Source organism: Nerophis ophidion, linkage group LG18, assembly GCF_033978795.1.
Source record: "Nerophis ophidion isolate RoL-2023_Sa linkage group LG18, RoL_Noph_v1.0, whole genome shotgun sequence".
Lineage (NCBI taxonomy): Eukaryota > Metazoa > Chordata > Actinopteri > Syngnathiformes > Syngnathidae > Nerophis > Nerophis ophidion.
Window position 1 is genome coordinate 9912902 of NC_084628.1, and position 19088 is coordinate 9931989.

Sequence of the window (19088 nt, forward strand, 5' to 3'; positions counted from 1 at the left end):
AGCATATTATTGTGAGAGTCCAGTCCATAGTGGATCTAACATAATATTGTGAGAGTCCAGTCCATAGTGGATCTCGCATAATAGTGTGAGAGTCCCGTCCATAGTGGAGCTAGCATAATATTGTGAGAGTCCAGTCCATAGTGGATCTTTCATAATAGTGTAAGAGTCCAGTCCATAGTCGATCTAGCATAATATTGTGAGAGTCCAGTCCATAGTGGATCTTTCATAATAGTGTGAGAGTCCAGTCCATAGTCGATCTAGCATAATAGTGTGGGAGTCCCGTCCATAGTGGAGCTAGCATGATGTAAGAGTCCAGTCCATAGTGGATCTAGCATAATATTGTGATAGTCCAGTCCATAGTGGATCTTTCATAATAGTGTGAAAGTCCAGTCCATAGTGGATCTAGCATAATATGGTGAGAGTGCAGTCCATAGTGGATCTAACATAATACTGTGAGAGTCCAGTCCATAGTGGATCTAGCATAATATTGTGAGAGTCCAGTCCATAGTGGATCTAGCATTATATTTTGAGAGTCCAGTCCATAGTGGATCTAGCATGATATTGTGAGAGTCCAGTCCATAGTGGATCTCACATAATATTATGAGAGTCCAGTCCATAGTGGATCTAGCATAATATTGTAAGAGTCCAGTCCATAGTGGATCTAGCTTAATATTGTGAGAGTCCAGTCCATAGTGGATCTAGCATAATATTGTAAGAGTCCAGTCCATAGTGGATCTAGCATAATATTGTAAGAGTCCAGTCTATAGTGGATCTAATATAATATTGTGAGAGTCCAGTCCATAGTGGATTTAACATAATATTGTGAGAATCCAGTCTATAGTGGATCTAGCATTATAGTGTGAGAGTTCAGTCCATAGTGGATCTAGCATAATATTGTGAGAGTCCAGTCCAGAGTGGATCTAGCATTATATTTTGAGAGTCCAGTCCATAGTGGATCTAGCATGATATTGTGAGAGTCCAGTCCATAGTGGATCTAGCATTATATTGTGAGAGTCCAGTCCACTGTGGATCTAACATAATAGTGTGAGAGTCCAGTTCAAAATGGAGCTAGCATAATATTGTAAGAGTCCAGTCCATAGTGGATCTAACATAATATTGTGAGAGTCCAGTTCATAGTGGATATAGCATAATATTGTGAGAGTACAGTCCATAGTGGATCTAGCATAATATTGTGAGAGTCCAGTCCATAGTGGATCTAACATAATATTGTGAGAGTCAAGTTCATAGTGGATCTAGCATAATATTGTAAGAGTCCAGTCCATAGTGGATCTAATATAATGTTGTGAGTCCAGTCCATTGTGGATTTAACATAATGTGAAAATCCAGTCCATAGTGGATCTAGCATTATATTTTGAGAGTCCAGTCCATAGTGGATCTAACATAATATTGTAAGAGTCCAGTCCATAGTGGATCTAACATAATATTGTGAGAGTCCAGTTCATAGTGGATCTAGCATAATATTTTGAGAGTCCAGTTCATAGTAGATCTAGCATAATATTGTGAGAGTCCAGTCCATAGTGGATCTAGCATAATATGGTGAGAGTGCAGTCCATAGTGGATCTAGCTTAATATTGTGAGAGTTCAGTCCATAGTGGATCTCGCATAATATTGTGAGAGTCCAGTTCATAATGGATCTCGCATAATATTGTGAGAGTCCAGTCCATAGTGGATCTCGCATAATATTGTGAGAGTCCAGTCCATAGTGGATCTAACATAAAATGGTGAGAGTGCAGTCCATAGTGGATCTAACATAATATTGTGAGAGTCCAGTCAATAGTGGATCCAACATAATATTGTGAGAGTCCAGTTCCTAGTGGATCTAGCATAATATTGTGAGAGTCCAGTCCATAGTGGATCTAACATAATATGGTGAGAGTGCAGTCCATACTGGATCTAGCATAATATTGTGAGAGTGCAGTCCATAGTGGATCTAGCATAATATTGTGAGAGTCCAGTCCATAGTGGGGCCAGCTAATCAGGTCAGCAGCCCAGAGACGTCCCCAACTGATCCACAGATGAGTGGTCCGCCCCGGGTCCCGACTTTGGACAGTTAGCGCCTCGTTTGTGGTCAACACTGAAGGGCCCGCCATAAACGACACCACCTCCCGGGCAGAGTGTGACAAAATCTCAAGCTGATATGTTTGCGGAATGAGGCCATATGTGATGTAGAGACTAGCTTGGCACACCCAATACGATCCAGGCCACTGCTCATTGTGCAGCGGACTACAAAGCACCAGGATGAATCACGCACATGCAGCAGGCAGCCGTTCAAAAAGACTTCAGTTGTTGCAACGCCGGCCAAATGACGACTTTGTTGTGCTTGAATCAGGCCCAGATTGCCCAAAGCTACCTACAAAACACTTGAGACTCCTGCCACCCCCCTAACGCCGAGCCCGTGTTTTACCAACACACACGTATAATCCCAAACGTGTTGGACGGTCTTCTGTGCAACAACTTAAAAATGGAGCGTGGCATAATGGCTGAAGTAAGGACAGGTCATCCGCCTGCTTGTAGTCATGCAAAGTCATCCTGCAGAGAACAGCTATCTGCAAGAAGATTTATCTTTAAAGGCCTACTGAAACCCACTACTAGCGACCACGCAGTCTGATAGTTTATATACAGAGGTGGGTAGTAACGCGCTACATTTACTCCGTTACATGTGAAGTGAATTATATTTATATAGCGCTCTTTCTCAAGTGACTCAAAGCGCTTTACATAGTGACACCCAATATCTAAGTTACATTTAAACCAGTGTGGGTGGCACTGGGAGTAGGGGGGTAAAGTGTCTTGCCCAAGGACACAACGGCAGTAACTAGGATGGCACAAGCGGGAATCGAACCTGCAACCCTCAAGTTGTTGGCACGGCCACTCTACCAACCGAGCTATGCCGCTACATCTACTTGAGTAACTTTTGAAATAAATTGTACTTCTAAGAGTAGTTTTTATGCAACATACTTTTACTTTTACTTGAGTATATTTATAGAGAAGAAACCCTACTTTATCCTTTCGGTCATTACCCAAAGCTCATGACCATAGGTAGAGGAGCCAGATGAGGTGGTTCGGGCATCTGGTCAGGATGCCACCCGAACGCCTCCCGAGGGAGGTGTTTAGGGCACGTCCAACCGATAGGAGGCCACGGGGAAGACCCAGGACACGTTGGGAAGACTATGTCTCCCGGCTGGCCTGGGAACGCCTCGGGATCCCCCGGGAAGAGCTAGACAAAGTGGCTGGGGAGAGGGAAGTCTGGGCTTCCCTGCTTAGGCTGCTGCCCCCGCGACCCGACCTCAGATAAGCGGAAGAAGATGGATGGATGGATGGATGGAAACGCTACTTTTACTCCGCTCCATTTATCTGCAATCAGGTCGTTACTCGCTACTTTTTTTTTTATCGATCTGTTAATGCACGCTTTGTTTGTTTTGATTTTGTCTGACACGCATTCAAAGTAGGAACTACGCATGCCTGCGTTTCACCAATCACATGCAGTCACTGGTGGGGTTGGACCAATCAAACAGAGCCAGGCGGTCACGTGACCGTCACACGTAAAACCCGACATGTTGAAAAACTTATTGGGGTGTTACCATTTAGTGGTCAACTGTACGGAATATGTACTGTACTGTGCAATCTACTAATAAAAGTTTCAACCAATCAATCGAAAGTGTAAATGAAAAAAGACACTTTTTTTATTCCAACCGTACTTCCAACCCTAAGGCAAAAACTGATCGCACAGTTCCTGTCTTCACAATAAAAGCGCCGCTCCATCGCGCCTGCGCCAACAAAATAAGAGTCTCCGAAAGCCAGAGTAAACAAGCTAGCAAGCTACGGAGTTTGCCGCCAATGTATTTCTTGTAAAGTGTATGAAAACGAATATGGACGCTGGACAAATAAGATGCCAAAAACCAACGACTTTCATGTGGTATTAGACAGGAAGGAGGCACTTTTTTTCTCTTCCATTTGAAAACCGGGACGTTATCAGCACTACTGTCAGGTAATACACCAACTTATATTTTTGTCTTCATTAAAGGTAGGAATCTATATGTTAAACATGCATGTATATTCATTAAAACACCTTTAACATGTGAACAAAAACGGCAAAATAAATAAATATAAATTATATACTGTATATATAAAGGTATGTATGTATATGATATGTGTGTATGTATATGTATATATGAGGTATATCACCTCGACTTGGTCATTTATTAAGTAATTGATAAACGTTGAAAAACTTATTGGGGTGTTACCATTTAGTGGTCAACTGTACGGAATATGTACTGTACTGTGCAATCTACTAATAAAAGTTTCAATCTATCAATGAATCAATCAAAAGTGTAAACGAAAAAAGACACTTTTTATTTCAACCGTAATTCCAACCCTAAGACCAAAACTGATCGCACAGTTCCTGTCTTCACAATAAAAGTGCCGCTCCATCGCGCCTACGCCAACAAAATAAGAGTCTCCGAAAGCCAGAGCAAACAAGCTAGCAAGCTACGGAGTTTGCCGCCAATGTATTTCTTGTAAAGTGTATAAAAACGAATATGGAAGCTGGACAAATAAGATGCCAAAAACCAACGACTTTCATGTGGTATTAGACAGGAAGGAGGAACTTTTTTTCTCCTTCATTTGAAAACCGGGACGTTATCAGCACTACTGTCAGGTAATACACCAACTTATATTTTTGTCTTCATTAAAGATAGGAATCTATATGTTAAACATGCATGTATATTCATTAAAACACCTTTAACATGTGAACACAAACGGCAAAATAAATAAATATAAATTATATACTGTATATATAAAGGTATGTATGTATATGATATGTGTGTATGTATATGTATATATGAGGTATATCACCTCGACTTGGTCATTTATTAAGTAATTGATAAACGTTGAAAAACTTATTGGGGTGTTACCATTTAGTGGTCAATTGTACGGAATATGTACTGTACTGTGCAATCTACTAATAAAAGTTTTAATCCATCAATCAATGCCTACTGAGCCTATGATGCTGTTAAGTTATTGTGGCTCAATTTGCCTTAATTTTTATTTTATTTTAATGTATTATTATTTAATATATAATATTGTTTTAGTTGCTTAAGAGATATTCCTGGCTGTGAATTTGCTCATTGCTATTTTTATGTTTTTTTGCATCATTTGTTGCCGTAATCATTAAACAAACAGGTTACTCATCAGTTACTCAGTACTTGAGTAGTTTTTTCCCAACATACTTTTTACTTTTACTCAAGTAAATATTTGGGTGACTACTTCTTACTTTTACTTGAGTAATAAATCTCTAAAGTAACAGTACTCTTACTTGAGTACAATTTCTGGCTACTCTACCCACCTCTGTTTATATATCAATGATAAAATATTAACATTGCAACACATGCCGATACGGGCGGTTTAGTTTACTAAATTGCAATTTAAGATTTCCGGGGTGTTTCTTGTAGAAAACGTCACGTGTACATGTGACGTCACGGACTGTAAGGAAATAGCGCTGCACACACACACACACAGCTAAAAGTCGTCTGCTTTAACCGCATTATTACACAGTATTTTGAACATCAGTGTTGCTGAGTCTTTTGCAATTTGTTCAATTAATAATGGAGAATTCAAAGAAGAAAGATGGAGTCGGGAAGCTTTAGCCTTTAGCCACACAAACACACGGTGATTCCTTGTTTAAAATTCCCGGAGGTGAAGCTTTCCTATGGATCAGAGCGTTCAAGCGAACATGGATCCCGACCAAATGTCAACCAGCAGTTTTCGGTGAGAACATTTTGGTAAAAAATCGCCACTTACCGGTACAAGCTGAGCTTGTGCCGTCCATACAGCTGCCGTCGACTTCCCTCAGACACTGGGATCAACATACCCGTGGACACACCCCTCCGACTATCAGTGTCAGGTTCAAATATTGATGACATCTATTAAACAAGACAAAAAGACAAGGAATCAAACAGAGACAGAGTTAAATTTATACTCAGATCCGAGGAGAGGCATGGCCAATGTACATCCAGTACAGTTCCTGCACCAAGCTCTGACCCAAGACCGTGCTCCTCTTTCTTTATTTGATTTTCACCCCCTTCCTTCCCACAGCGGCTTCCTCAAGGAAGTGGGCCGTGACCAGCATTGCCTTCGGTTCCCGAACAGATCAAAGAAAGTCCCATAAAATAGATCACAGAGAGTCCCATAAAATAGATCAAAGAGGGTTCGTAAAAATACTTAAAAGAGTTCCTCTGGAAGTTGGGCAGATTCTGCCATCTGTCCACCTGGAAGTCCAGCATTCTTCTTGGAAATCCCCGGCCTTTTTTCTTCTCGTCAGGAACACAATGTAATACAAGGTTTTATTTGATAATTTACACAGAACTTTTCTGACGATCAGGTACTATTAAACTCACTAAAACACCAGCAACACAATAGAAAGATAAGGGATTTCCCAGAATTATCCTAGTAAATGTGTTTAAAAACATCGGAATCCGTCCCAATGCAATCGCGTTGTTTTCTTTTTTTAACTCGTTTTTTTTTTTTTTTTTTTCTAGTCCGTCGCTATTAATATCCTCAAACACAAATCTTTCATCCTCGCTCAAATTAATGCGGAAATTGTCGTTTTCTCGGTCCGAATAGCACTTTTTGTTGGAGGCTCCCATTAGAAACGATGTGAATATGTGAGGAGGCATCAACATGTGACGTCATCGTCTGCGACTTCTGGTAGAGGCAGGGGCTTTTCTCCAGTTGCGAACTTTATCGTGGATGTTCTCTACTAAATCTTTTTAGCAAAATTATAGCAAGATCGCATAATGATCAAGTATGACACATAGAATGGACCTGCTATCCCCGTTTAAATAAGAAAATCTCATTTCAGTAGGCCTTTAAATCTCTGGAATGATGAAATAATGTGCTGATCATTCTTAGTCTCAACTTAAAACTCATTTGTATACTCTAGCCTTTAAATAGACCTCCTTTTTAGACCAGTTGATCTGCCGCTTTTTTTCTTTTTCTCCTCTGTAACACCCTCCCTTGTGGAGGGGGTCCGGTCCGATGACCATGGATGAAGTACTGGCTTCATCCATCTGAATTCGTCCCAATGCAATCGCCTTTTTTTTTCTAGCCCTTCGATATCAATATCCTCAAACACGAATCTTTCATCCTCGCTCAAATTAATGGGGAAATTGTCGTTTTCTCGGTCCGAATAGCACTTTTTGTTGGAGGCTCCCATTAGAAACAATGTGAATATGTGAGGAGGCATCAACATGTGACGTCATCGTCTGCGACTTCCGGTAGAGGCAGGGCTTTTCTCCAGTTGCGAACTTTATCGTGGATGTTCTCTACTAAATCTTTTTATCAAAAATATGGCAATATCGCAAAATGATCAAGTATGACACATAGAATGGACCTGCTATCCCCGTTTCAATAAGAAAATCTCATTTCAGTAGGCCTTTAAATCTCTGGATTGATGAAGTAATGTGCTGATCATTCTTAGTCTCACCTTAAAACTCATTTGTATACTCTAGCCTTTAAATAGACCTCCTTTTTAGACCAGTTGATCTGCCGCTTCTTTTCTTTTTCTCCTCTGTAACCTCCTCCCTTGTGGAGGGGGTCCGGTCCGATGACCGTGGATGAAGTACTGGCTTCATCCATCTGAATTCGTCCCAATGCAATCGCCTTTTTTTTCTAGCCCTTCGATATCAATATCCTCAAACACAAATCTTTCATCTTCGCTCAAATTAATGGGGAAATTGTCGTTTTCTCGGTCCGAATAGCACTTTTTGTTGGAGGCTCCAATTAGAAACAATGTGAATATGTGAGGAGGCATCAACATGTGACGTCATCGTCTGCCACTTCCGGTAGAGGCAGGGCTTTTCTCCAGTTGCGAACTTTATCGTGGATGTTCTCTACTAAATCTTTTTATCAAAAATATGGCAATATCGCAAAATGATCAAGTATGACACATAGAATGGACCTGCTATCCCCGTTTAAATAAGAAAATCTCATTTCAGTAGGCCTTTAAATCTCTGGAATGATGAAGTAATGTGCTGATCATTCTTAGTCTCAACTTAAAACTCATTTGTATACTCTAGCCTTTAAATAGACCTCCTTTTTAGACCAGTTGATCTGCCGCTTTTTTTCTTTTTCTCCTCTGTAACACCCTCCCTTGTGGAGGGGGTCCGGTCCGATGACCATGGATGAAGTACTGGCTTCATCCATCTGAATTCGTCCCAATGCAATCGCCTTTTTTTTTCTAGCCCTTCGATATCAATATCCTCAAACACGAATCTTTCATCCTCGCTCAAATTAATGGGGAAATTGTCGTTTTCTCGGTCCGAATAGCACTTTTTGTTGGAGGCTCCCATTAGAAACAATGTGAATATGTGAGGAGGCATCAACATGTGACGTCATCGTCTGCGACTTCCGGTAGAGGCAGGGGCTTTTCTCCAGTTGCGAACTTTATCGTGGATGTTCTCTACTAAATCTTTTTATCAAAAATATGGCAATATCGCAAAATGATCAAGTATGACACATAGAATGGACCTGCTATCCCCGTTTCAATAAGAAAATCTCATTTCAGTAGGCCTTTAAATCTCTGGATTGATGAAGTAATGTGCTGATCATTCTTAGTCTCACCTTAAAACTCATTTGTATACTCTAGCCTTTAAATAGACCTCCTTTTTAGACCAGTTGATCTGCCGCTTCTTTTCTTTTTCTCCTCTGTAACCTCCTCCCTTGTGGAGGGGGTCCGGTCCGATGACCGTGGATGAAGTACTGGCTTCATCCATCTGAATTCGTCCCAATGCAATCGCCTTTTTTTTCTAGCCCTTCGATATCAATATCCTCAAACACAAATCTTTCATCTTCGCTCAAATTAATGGGGAAATTGTCGTTTTCTCGGTCCGAATAGCACTTTTTGTTGGAGGCTCCAATTAGAAACAATGTGAATATGTGAGGAGGCATCAACATGTGACGTCATCGTCTGCCACTTCCGGTAGAGGCAGGGCTTTTCTCCAGTTGCGAACTTTATCGTGGATGTTCTCTACTAAATCTTTTTATCAAAAATATGGCAATATCGCAAAATGATCAAGTATGACACATAGAATGGACCTGCTATCCCCGTTTAAATAAGAAAATCTCATTTCAGTAGGCCTTTAAATCTCTGGATTGATGAAGTAATGTGCTGATCATTCTTAGTCTCACCTTAAAACTCATTTGTATACTCTAGCCTTTAAATAGACCTCCTTTTTAGACCAGTTGATCTGCCGCTTCTTTTCTTTTTCTCCTCTGTAACCTCCTCCCTTGTGGAGGGGGTCCGGTCCGATGACCGTGGATGAAGTACTGGCTTCATCCATCTGAATTCGTCCCAATGCAATCGCCTTTTTTTTTTCTAGCCCTTCGATATCAATATCCTCAAACACGAATCTTTCATTCTCGCTCAAATTAATGGGGAAATTGTCGTTTTCTCGGTCTGAATAGCACTTTTTGTTGGAGGCTCCCATTAAAAACAATGTGAATATGTGAGGAGGCATCAACATGTGACGTCATCGTCTGCGACTTCCGGTAGAGGCAGGGGCTTTTCTCCAGTTGCGAACTTTATCGTGGATGTTCTCTACTAAATCTTTTTATCAAAAATATGGCAATATCGCAAAATGATCAAGTATGACACATAGAATGGACCTGCTATCCCCGTTTAAATAAGAAAATCTCATTTCAGTAGGCCTTTAAATCTCTGGATTGATGAAGTAATGTGCTGATCATTCTTAGTCTCACCTTAAAACTCATTTGTATACTCTAGCCTTTAAATAGACCTCCTTTTTAGACCAGTTGATCTGCCGCTTCTTTTCTTTTTCTCCTCTGTAACCTCCTCCCTTGTGGAGGGGGTCCGGTCCGATGACCGTGGATGAAGTACTGGCTTCATCCATCTGAATTCGTCCCAATGCAATCGCCTTTTTTTTTTCTAGCCCTTCGATATCAATATCCTCAAACACGAATCTTTCATTCTCGCTCAAATTAATGGGGAAATTGTCGTTTTCTCGGTCTGAATAGCACTTTTTGTTGGAGGCTCCCATTAAAAACAATGTGAATATGTGAGGAGGCATCAACATGTGACGTCATCGTCTGCGACTTCCGGTAGAGGCAGGGGCTTTTCTCCAGTTGCGAACTTTATCGTGGATGTTCTCTACTAAATCTTTTTATCAAAAATATGGCAATATCGCAAAATGATCAAGTATGACACATAGAATGGACCTGCTATCCCCGTTTAAATAAGAAAATCTCATTTCAGTAGGCCTTTAAATCTCTGGATTGATGAAGTAATGTGCTGATCATTCTTAGTCTCACCTTAAAACTCATTTGTATACTCTAGCCTTTAAATAGACCTCCTTTTTAGACCAGTTGATCTGCCGCTTCTTTTCTTTTTCTCCCCTGTAACCTCCTCCCTTGTGGAGGGGGTCCGGTCCGATGACCGTGGATGAAGTACTGGCTTCATCCATCTGAATTCGTCCCAATGCAATCGCCTTTTTTTTTTCTAGCCCTTCGATATCAATATCCTCAAACACGAATCTTTCATTCTCGCTCAAATTAATGGGGAAATTGTCGTTTTCTCGATCCGAATAGCTCTTTTTGTTGAAGGCTCCCATTAAAAACAATGTGAGGATGTGAGGAGCCCTCACACGGGTGATGTCATCGTCTGCGACTCCCGGTACAGGCAAGGCTTTTTTATCAGCACCAAAAGTTGCGAACTTTATCGTGGATGTTCTCTACTAAATCCTTTCAGCAAAAATATGGCAATATCGCGAAATGATCAAGTATGACACATAGAATGGACCTGCTATCCCCGTTTAAATAAGAAAATCTCATTTCAGTAGGCCTTTAAAAAGGAGATGCGAATGTGGAGATGAGGGAGCTCCTCTCAGGAACAACACTCAGCGCAGAAGTGGCTCGGTGCATTCCTCACAAATCGCTCTTGTAATCCCCCAACCTCGGAGAATGGAGCGTCGTAATCTGGAAGATAATACGCTATCGCAAGAGCCGGCGAGAGGCGGCGGGGGTGTTGGGGGGGTTTGACACCTTTCAGCGTGGCTGTGTACCACCCCTGACTTTTCACCATCGAGGCCCATTTTGTGTTATCTTCACAGATGATGGAGCCTTTTCGGTGACACACACACACACACACAAAAAAAAGGTGAATTCCATTCTCTAAAGTGCCGAAATTGCTGAAGGTTGTTTTGACTGTGGAGGCGTTTCCGCAATTTCCTACCACAACAGCAAAAATACAGACAGGTCACAGTAGTAGGAATAAAATATGTATTCATTGAAAAGTCCCCTGTTGTACAAAACTCCAAACCAGTGAAGTTGGCACGTCTGGTAAACCGTAAATAAAAACAGAATACAATGATTTCCGAATCCTTTGCAACCTATATTCCATTGAATAGACTTCAAAGACAAGATACTTAATGTTAGAACTGGAAAAACGTTCTTTTTTTGCAAATATTAGCTCATTTGGAATTTGATGCCTGCAACATGTTTCCAAAAAGCTGGCACAAGTGGCAAAAAAGACTGAGAATGTTGAGGAATGCTCATCAAACGCTTATTTGAAACCTCCCATAGGTGAACAGGATGATTGGGAACAGGTGGGTGCCATGATTGGGTGTAAAAGCAGCTTCCATGAAATGCTCGGTCATTCACAAACAAGGATGGGGCGAGGATCACCACTTTGTGAACAAATGCGTGAGCAGATTGTCGAACATTTTAAGAACATTTTTCAACAAGCTTCTACAAGCAATTAAGGGATTTCACCATCAACGGTCCGTAATATCATCAAAAGGTTCAGAGAATCTGGAAAAAAATCACTGCATGTAAGCAGCAAGCCTGAAAACCAACATTGAATACCCGTGATCTTTGATCCTTCAGGCGGTACAGAGCATCAAAAAGCGTCATCAGTCTGTAAAGGATATCACCACATGGGCTCAGGAACACTTCAAACAACCACTGTCCGTAACTACAACTGGTGCCAAATAGAAAAGTGCTCTGGTGTCTGACGAGTGGACATTTCAAACTGTGTTTGGAAACTGTGGACCTTATGTCCTCCGGAACAAAGAGGAAAAGAACCATCCAGATTGTTATAAGCGCAAAGTTGAAAAGCCAGCATCTGTGATGGTATGGGGGTGTATTAGTGCCCAAGGCATGGGTAACTTACACATCTGCGAAGGCACCATTATTGCTGAAAGGTACATACAGGTTTTGGAGCAACATATGTTGCCATCCAAGCAACGTTATCATGGACGCCCCTGATTATTTCAGCAAGACAATACCAAGCCACGTGTTACAACAGCTTGGCTTCATAGCAAAAGAGTGCGGGTACTAGACTGGCCTGCCTGTAGTCCAGACCTGTCCCCCATTGAAAATGTGTGGTGCAATATGAAGCCTAAAATACTAAAAGGAGACCCGAGACTGTTGAAAAACTTAAGCTGTACATCAATCAAGAATGGGAAAGAATTCCACCTGAGAAGCTTCAAAATTGGTGTCCTTAATTCCCAAAAGTTTACTAAATGTTGTTAAAAGGAAAGGCCATGTAACACAATGGTAAAAATGCCCCTGTGCCAACATTTTGCAATGTGTTGCTGCCATTAAATTCTAAGTTAGTGATTATTTGCAAAAATAAATTAAGTTTCTGGCTTCACGGTGGCAGAGGGGTTAGTGCGTCTGCCTCACAATACGAAGGTCCTGCAGTCCTGGGTTCAAATCCAGGCTCGGGATCTTTCTGTGTGGAGTTTGCATGTTCTCCCCGTGAATGCGTGGGTTCCCTCCGGGTACTCCGGCTTCCTCCCACTTCCAAAGACATGCACCTGGGGATAGGTTGATTGGCAACACTAAATTGGCCCTAGTGTGTGAATGTGAGTGTGAATGTGGTCTGTCTATCTGTGTTGGCCCTGCGATGAGGTGGTGACTTGTCCAGGGTGTACCCCGCCTTCCACCCGATTGTAGCTGAGATGGGCGCCAGCACCCCCCGCGACCCCAAAAGGGAATAAGCGGTAGAAAATGGATGGATGGAAATTAAGTTTCTCAGTTTGTACATTAAATATCTTGTCTTTGCAGCCTGTTCAAATTAATGTAAGTTGAAAAAGATTTGCAAATCATTGTATTCTGTTTTTTATTTACGATTTACGCAACATGCCAACGTCACTGGTTTTGGGTTTTGTACTATTTTTAACAATTTGAGTTCCTACAGCTGTGTGAAAAACGTAACGTTGAAACAACATGCTTTTTGACAACGTTTAATCAATGTTGTGGTCTGACGTTGATTTGACCATTGAAATTTGGTCATTTCCCAAACAATATTCTACAACAGAAATACAACGTTGAAACGTCTTTTTGACGACATTCATTCAATGTCAGGTTGTGACGTTGATTTGACCTTTTGGAAATTTGGTCATTTCCCAACCAACAACATGGATCCAACATCAGACATCAACGTTGTCTCAATTTACAAATACAACTATCTTGCAACGTAGTTTCAAAGTCAGTATCAATGTCTTGTGCCTGCTGGGGTAGCCTTGATGTTGGAATCTAGACAGTTTTATGCTGCCTTATTTCTTTTGTGTGTCTGGCTTTAATTCTAATGAGCTTTTTTTGTACAGTATGCCATGACGTGGTCGCATCATTATGCGAGGATTGTTCTCCCGGGATGCAAACGGACTACTCCGGACCAGGCGTTAAAGGTAGGAACATATTTAATTATTCACTATCAAATGGTACAAACAAAAGGGCGCACAAGGCGAAGGCACAACTTAGCGCATGATACAAAAACTAATACTTAAACAGAACTATGGACAGGAAACAAAAAAAACTCGCTAACTGTGGCATGAAACGAGCATGAAACAATCAATACAGATCATGACTCTATGGCATGAAGGAGCAATTACCGATTGTCGCCAGGGCGACTAACTGGCAAAACAGGCTTAAATAATAGTCTCGGATTAGAGCAGGTGCGCGATCCGAACACATTAGGCAGGTGAAACTAATGGGTCGTCATGGTAACTAAAGAAGGGAGCGTAAACAGGAACTAAATGAGTTCACAAGGTAGGTAGGTAGGTAAATCTTTATTGTCATTGCACAAGTACAACAAAATTTGTTTTCAGCACAAACCCGTTCAAGATCAGACAAACAAACAGTGTACAGGGTTACAGAACAGTAACGCTGATGGGTCGCCACAAGGCTCCCCGTAAAAGATGGGGAAAAAGATGAGGAAAAAAATACAATCTCGACTGGACTCCTCAAGGGGGCCTAGTCTGGAGTGGGAAAAAAACTCCATGCAATGCACACATAAACACGTTACATTTAATCACGACAAACTCGCAACAGAGGGGCGGGGAGTTGGGGCCCTGGAAGGCGTCTGCTGCTTTGAAGCGCTGCCATCCGACCATCACCCTGAGGGGAAAAAGCGGTGGTGAAGGCATGGGGTGGGGGGGGGGGGGGGGGCGTGTATGCCCAATTATCTTGGGTGTGAAGATGTAAGGTTTTTTTAGACTGAGGCCCATCTGCAAAAGTTCGACTCCACGTGTCGTTGAGGAGGGAGGGAGATCAAAAGCGTCCATCATTGAGGTGTCCTCGGGGGTGTTTTTCAGAACAGCCTGGTCCTGTTTCCACAGCGTCAAGGCCATTCGAGGGAGTCAAATCGTAGATAAGGATGTTTGTTTTCCACGAGCAGACAAAACAATGACTTGTCTGCTCAATTCGTCCATGCTGGGTCCTCTCAAATTATATTCAAATTTCCTTTTCAGCAAGCTTCTCCATTATGTGATCCATCTGAAAATAACGAACATGATCCAGACAACAGATCATGACACAGTAAGCGCCTGATTTACTAAGATCTAAGTACCTTGTGCTAAGCAGTGTGTAAAAATCTATAGAATAGAGTGCACTATAATTGGGTGTTGCGTGTGATCTATTAACACCATTTGTGCAATTGAATTGTGTCGCAGACCGCCTAATTTAAATTGTGCGTGTTCAATGCTGGGCATCACCATGGAGACACCCATTTACTACACGACCATGTCGTTATTTTCTTACCTGTGGTGTTTTGCTATGTTTTCAAAAAAGCAGGAGACATTCGTCACTTTTTATGGGCATTTTAGCAGCAAGCGTGCAGTGCATTGATACTATGGGTGTAAAAAAAATAATAGATTTTCGAAATAAGCGCAATTCTTATTTGTAACGATTCGTAAAAATCAGAAGTTAGTAAACAAATATTAAATTCATAAATATTCGATCTCTTTTTTTTTTAAAGGTTCAGGATGTTTATCATAATTGTAGTTTGAACAAAGTACTAAGAAAAACTTCATCATATTAGTGCTTTGTTTGATTTCCTTGCTTAATCCATTCCACAATTTAATTTCCACATACTGATATGCTAAAGGTCTTAAGTGTTGGACATGCATACACACGTTTTAAATCATATTTTCTTCTAAGTGATACAGACATTCTCAGGCCATGACAGAGGTGTCATTCAACTAGTTGTAAAGTTAAAGTTAAGTTAAAGTACCAATGATTGTCACACACACACTAAGTGTGGTGAAATGTGTCCTCTGCATTTGACCCATCCCCTTGTTCACCCCCTGGGAGGTGAGGGGAGCAGTGAGCAGCAGCGGTGGCCACGCCCGGGAGTCATTTTTGGTGATTTAACCCCCAATTCCAACCCTTGATGCTGAGTGCCGATCAGGGAGGTAATGGGTCCCATTTTTATGGTCTTTGGTAAGACTCGGCCGGGGTTTGAACTCACGACCTACCGATCTCAGGGCGGACACTCAACCACAAGGCCACTGAGTAGGTCTGAGTAAGTCGATGTATCATCTTTAAAGTTATGAAAATATTTTATTAAAGGTAAAATAGTGCAGTTTTTTTTTTAAAAGTGTAAGACTCATTTTTGCAGCAGATGTTTAAAACACTACAGTGCTGTCATAGAGATTATCTTTGACTAGCATTTTTGCAGAAGGTCCTTAAAAACAAACAGCACAGGGCTCCTTTAAATCAAAGTAAATAGACCCAAATAAAATGTAACGGGGTTACAAAAAAGATCAGTTTGAATAATGTTGGATATGGAGAACACACAAACCCTTTATTTATTGAATCAAGAATACTGAAATTCCACGACATAGTGAATTTGCAAACAGCTAAAATTAAACACAAAGCAAACTATAACCTGCTACCTGTCATGATCTGTGGTCTAGATCTTGCTTTGTTTGGTTATGTTCTGTTGGTTTGTGGACTCCATTAGTTCCTGTTTTTGTGCACTCTTGTTTGTTTTGGTTTCTACGACTACTCATTAGTTTCACCTGCCTTATGCACGCACCTGTTCTAATCAAGGGACTATCAGCCTGAAGTTCGTCGTCCTGGCGACATTACTCTGTCCATGCCATAGTTCATGCTGCTCCTTTCAAGCCACAGTAAGTGTTGTTTGTTTTATGTTCATATCCATCCATCCATCCATTTTCTACCGCTTATTCCCTTTTGGGGTGGCGGGGGGCGCTGGCGCCTATCTCAACTACAATCGGGCGGAAGGCGGGGTACACCCTGGACAAGTCGCCACCTCATCGCAGGGCCAACACAGATAGACAGACTACATTCACACTCAAATTCGCACACTAGGGCCAATTTAGTGTTGCCAATCAACCTATCCCCAGGTGCATGTCTTTGGAAGTGGGAGGAAGCCGGAGTACCCGGAGGGAACCCACGCATTCACGGGGACAACATGCAAACTCCACACAGGAAGATCCCGAGGCTGGATTTGAACCCAGACGCACTAACCCCTCTGCCACCGTGAAGCCACCGTTTTATGTTCATAGTTCATGCTAATCTTAACTTTTGTTCCCTTGCCCAAGTTCGTGCCTTCGCCTTGTGAGCGCTGTTTGTTTTGTACTTTGTTGAGTTATAGTCAAGATTAAATCATGTTTTTACCTTCTAGTCCGTTTGCATCACGGTAGAACAAATCTCATAAAAATCCACATCACGTCACTACCAAAGAATATACAACAAATCTTCTCAAAAAAATCTTAGAGAAAATGTAAAACATTTGTATGCACGTACAACACTTAAGACCTTCAGTATATCAGTATGTGGTATTAAATAATGGAATGGATTAAGCAAAGCAATCAAACAATGCACCAATATGATCCACTTAAAAAAAAACTCTTCAAACGTAGTGTTTACAAAGTACAAAGAAGAAGAAGCATGATAAACATTCTGAATTTATTTTATCCATCCATTCATTTTCTAAATAATCTTACTCATATCACCATAAGAAATGTAATTTACTTCGAGTATTATTCATTTATTTGTTTATTTTTATTATTATTATGGAGTATATTGTGAACAAAAGTTTTAGCAACTGATATGTAAAAGAAAAGGGGTAGTATTAAATAAGCTCCTTCTTCCTACTCCTTTTCGAACATGTTGAAAAGAGAAACTGGAAATTGTGATGTATCATGTTGTATGCTTGCATGTTCCAAATAAACTCAAACTCAATGACTACTGAAGAGGAATCTGGTTCCTGGAATATATAAAATATGACAATTGAAGACTGTGATGAGGTGGCGACTTGTCCAGGGCAGTCAGTGACGTGCGGTGAACTGTAGACTAGGTGAGGCATGCATACTTTTGGAGTTTTTTTTTCTTCTTTTTTTTTTTTTACAGCAGTTCTAACCATTGTTGATTTTCTTTGCACATTAGAATAACAGGAAAACAAAGGGAGTAATTTGCTTTCATAAAAACGTTATCATAATGATATTATGGTTTGACAAATTGGTCCAAAAAGTATTTGCCAAAGTTGTTATTAAATACTTTTTGGTCCCACTTTCTTTTAACAAAATAAATCAATTTTTGCGAGTGTATCTTACCTTTCTGTATTTGTACCTGAAGCAGCAATAACACCCACAAACGCTGGCTTTCTCTAATAAAAATGCCATGTTTGTTATAAATACAGTTTAAAAAAACTACATAAAAAAAAAAGTCTGGCTTCCGCTGGAGAGACGTGTGTCCGCTAGCTTTAGCGCCCCAATTTCTCCCAGTGTGGCGAGTCAGATTACTGCTGAGGCGATGAACAATATATCGCCCCCTACTTTGAGGCAGAGGTACTTGCTGCCTCATGGCCTGCCTATTCCCCGTGGCATCAAGCACGCGCACGCTCAATACACTCTGTGTGTAGCCGTGTAAGCACCACCTGTGCCTGCCTCACTTCTGGTCTGTTGCGTTATTTTGATCAGGAAACACAGAATTTCCGGTATTTTGACCATGAAAATTATCCAAATGTACAGGAACCACACCAAAATCACATAGAAAGCATCGACCAAAAGAGAAATATTCAAACTTATTTTATTATTGTTTTTTTAACATCTCATAATTAAAGGGGAACATTATCACCAAACCTATGCAAGCGTCAATATATACCTTGATGTTTCAGAAAAAAGACCATGTATTTTTTTAACTGATTTCCGAACTCTAAATGGGTGAATTTTGGCAAATTAAACGCCTTTCTGTTTATCGGTCTTTTAGCGATGACGTCAGAATGTGACGTCACCGAGGTAACACACCCGCCATATTCATTTTCACATTACAAACACCGGGTCTCAGCTCTGTTATTTTCCGTTTTTTCGACTATTTTGTGGAACCTTGGAGACATCATGCCTTGTTGGTGTGTTGTCGGAGGGTGTAAAAACACTAACAGGGATGAATTCAAGTTGCACCACTGGCAAGAAATCTGCCGACAGACCCCCATTGAATGTACCAGAGTGTCTTCACATTTGACCGGCGTTGCTAAGACAGACATGGCACAGAGATGTATGGATAACCTGCAGATGCATTTGCAACGATTAAGTAAACGAAATCACAAAGGTGAGTTTTGTTGATGTTGTTGACTTATGTGCTAATCAGACATATTTGGTCACGGCGTGACTGCCAGCTAATCGATGCTAACATGCTACGCTAATCGATGCTAACATGCTATTTACGCTAGCTGTATGTACATTTAAAACTAGATACCCACATTTAAAGCAAAACAAACACTTACCAATCGACGGATTTAAGTTGCT

General features: G+C 41.0%; 1 protein-coding gene across 1 annotated transcript in view; it reads left to right on the forward strand.

Annotated features, from left to right (window-relative positions):
• The first annotated feature begins 13643 nt into the window (after positions 1–13643).
• Positions 13644–19088, forward strand: part of ilvbl (ilvB (bacterial acetolactate synthase)-like) — a 55198-nt gene continuing 49753 nt past the window's right edge. Inside the window, exon 1 of the mRNA XM_061878730.1 lies at positions 13644–13724. The gene's annotated coding sequence lies outside the window, so the exon portion shown is untranslated. The remainder of the gene's footprint in view (positions 13725–19088) is intronic.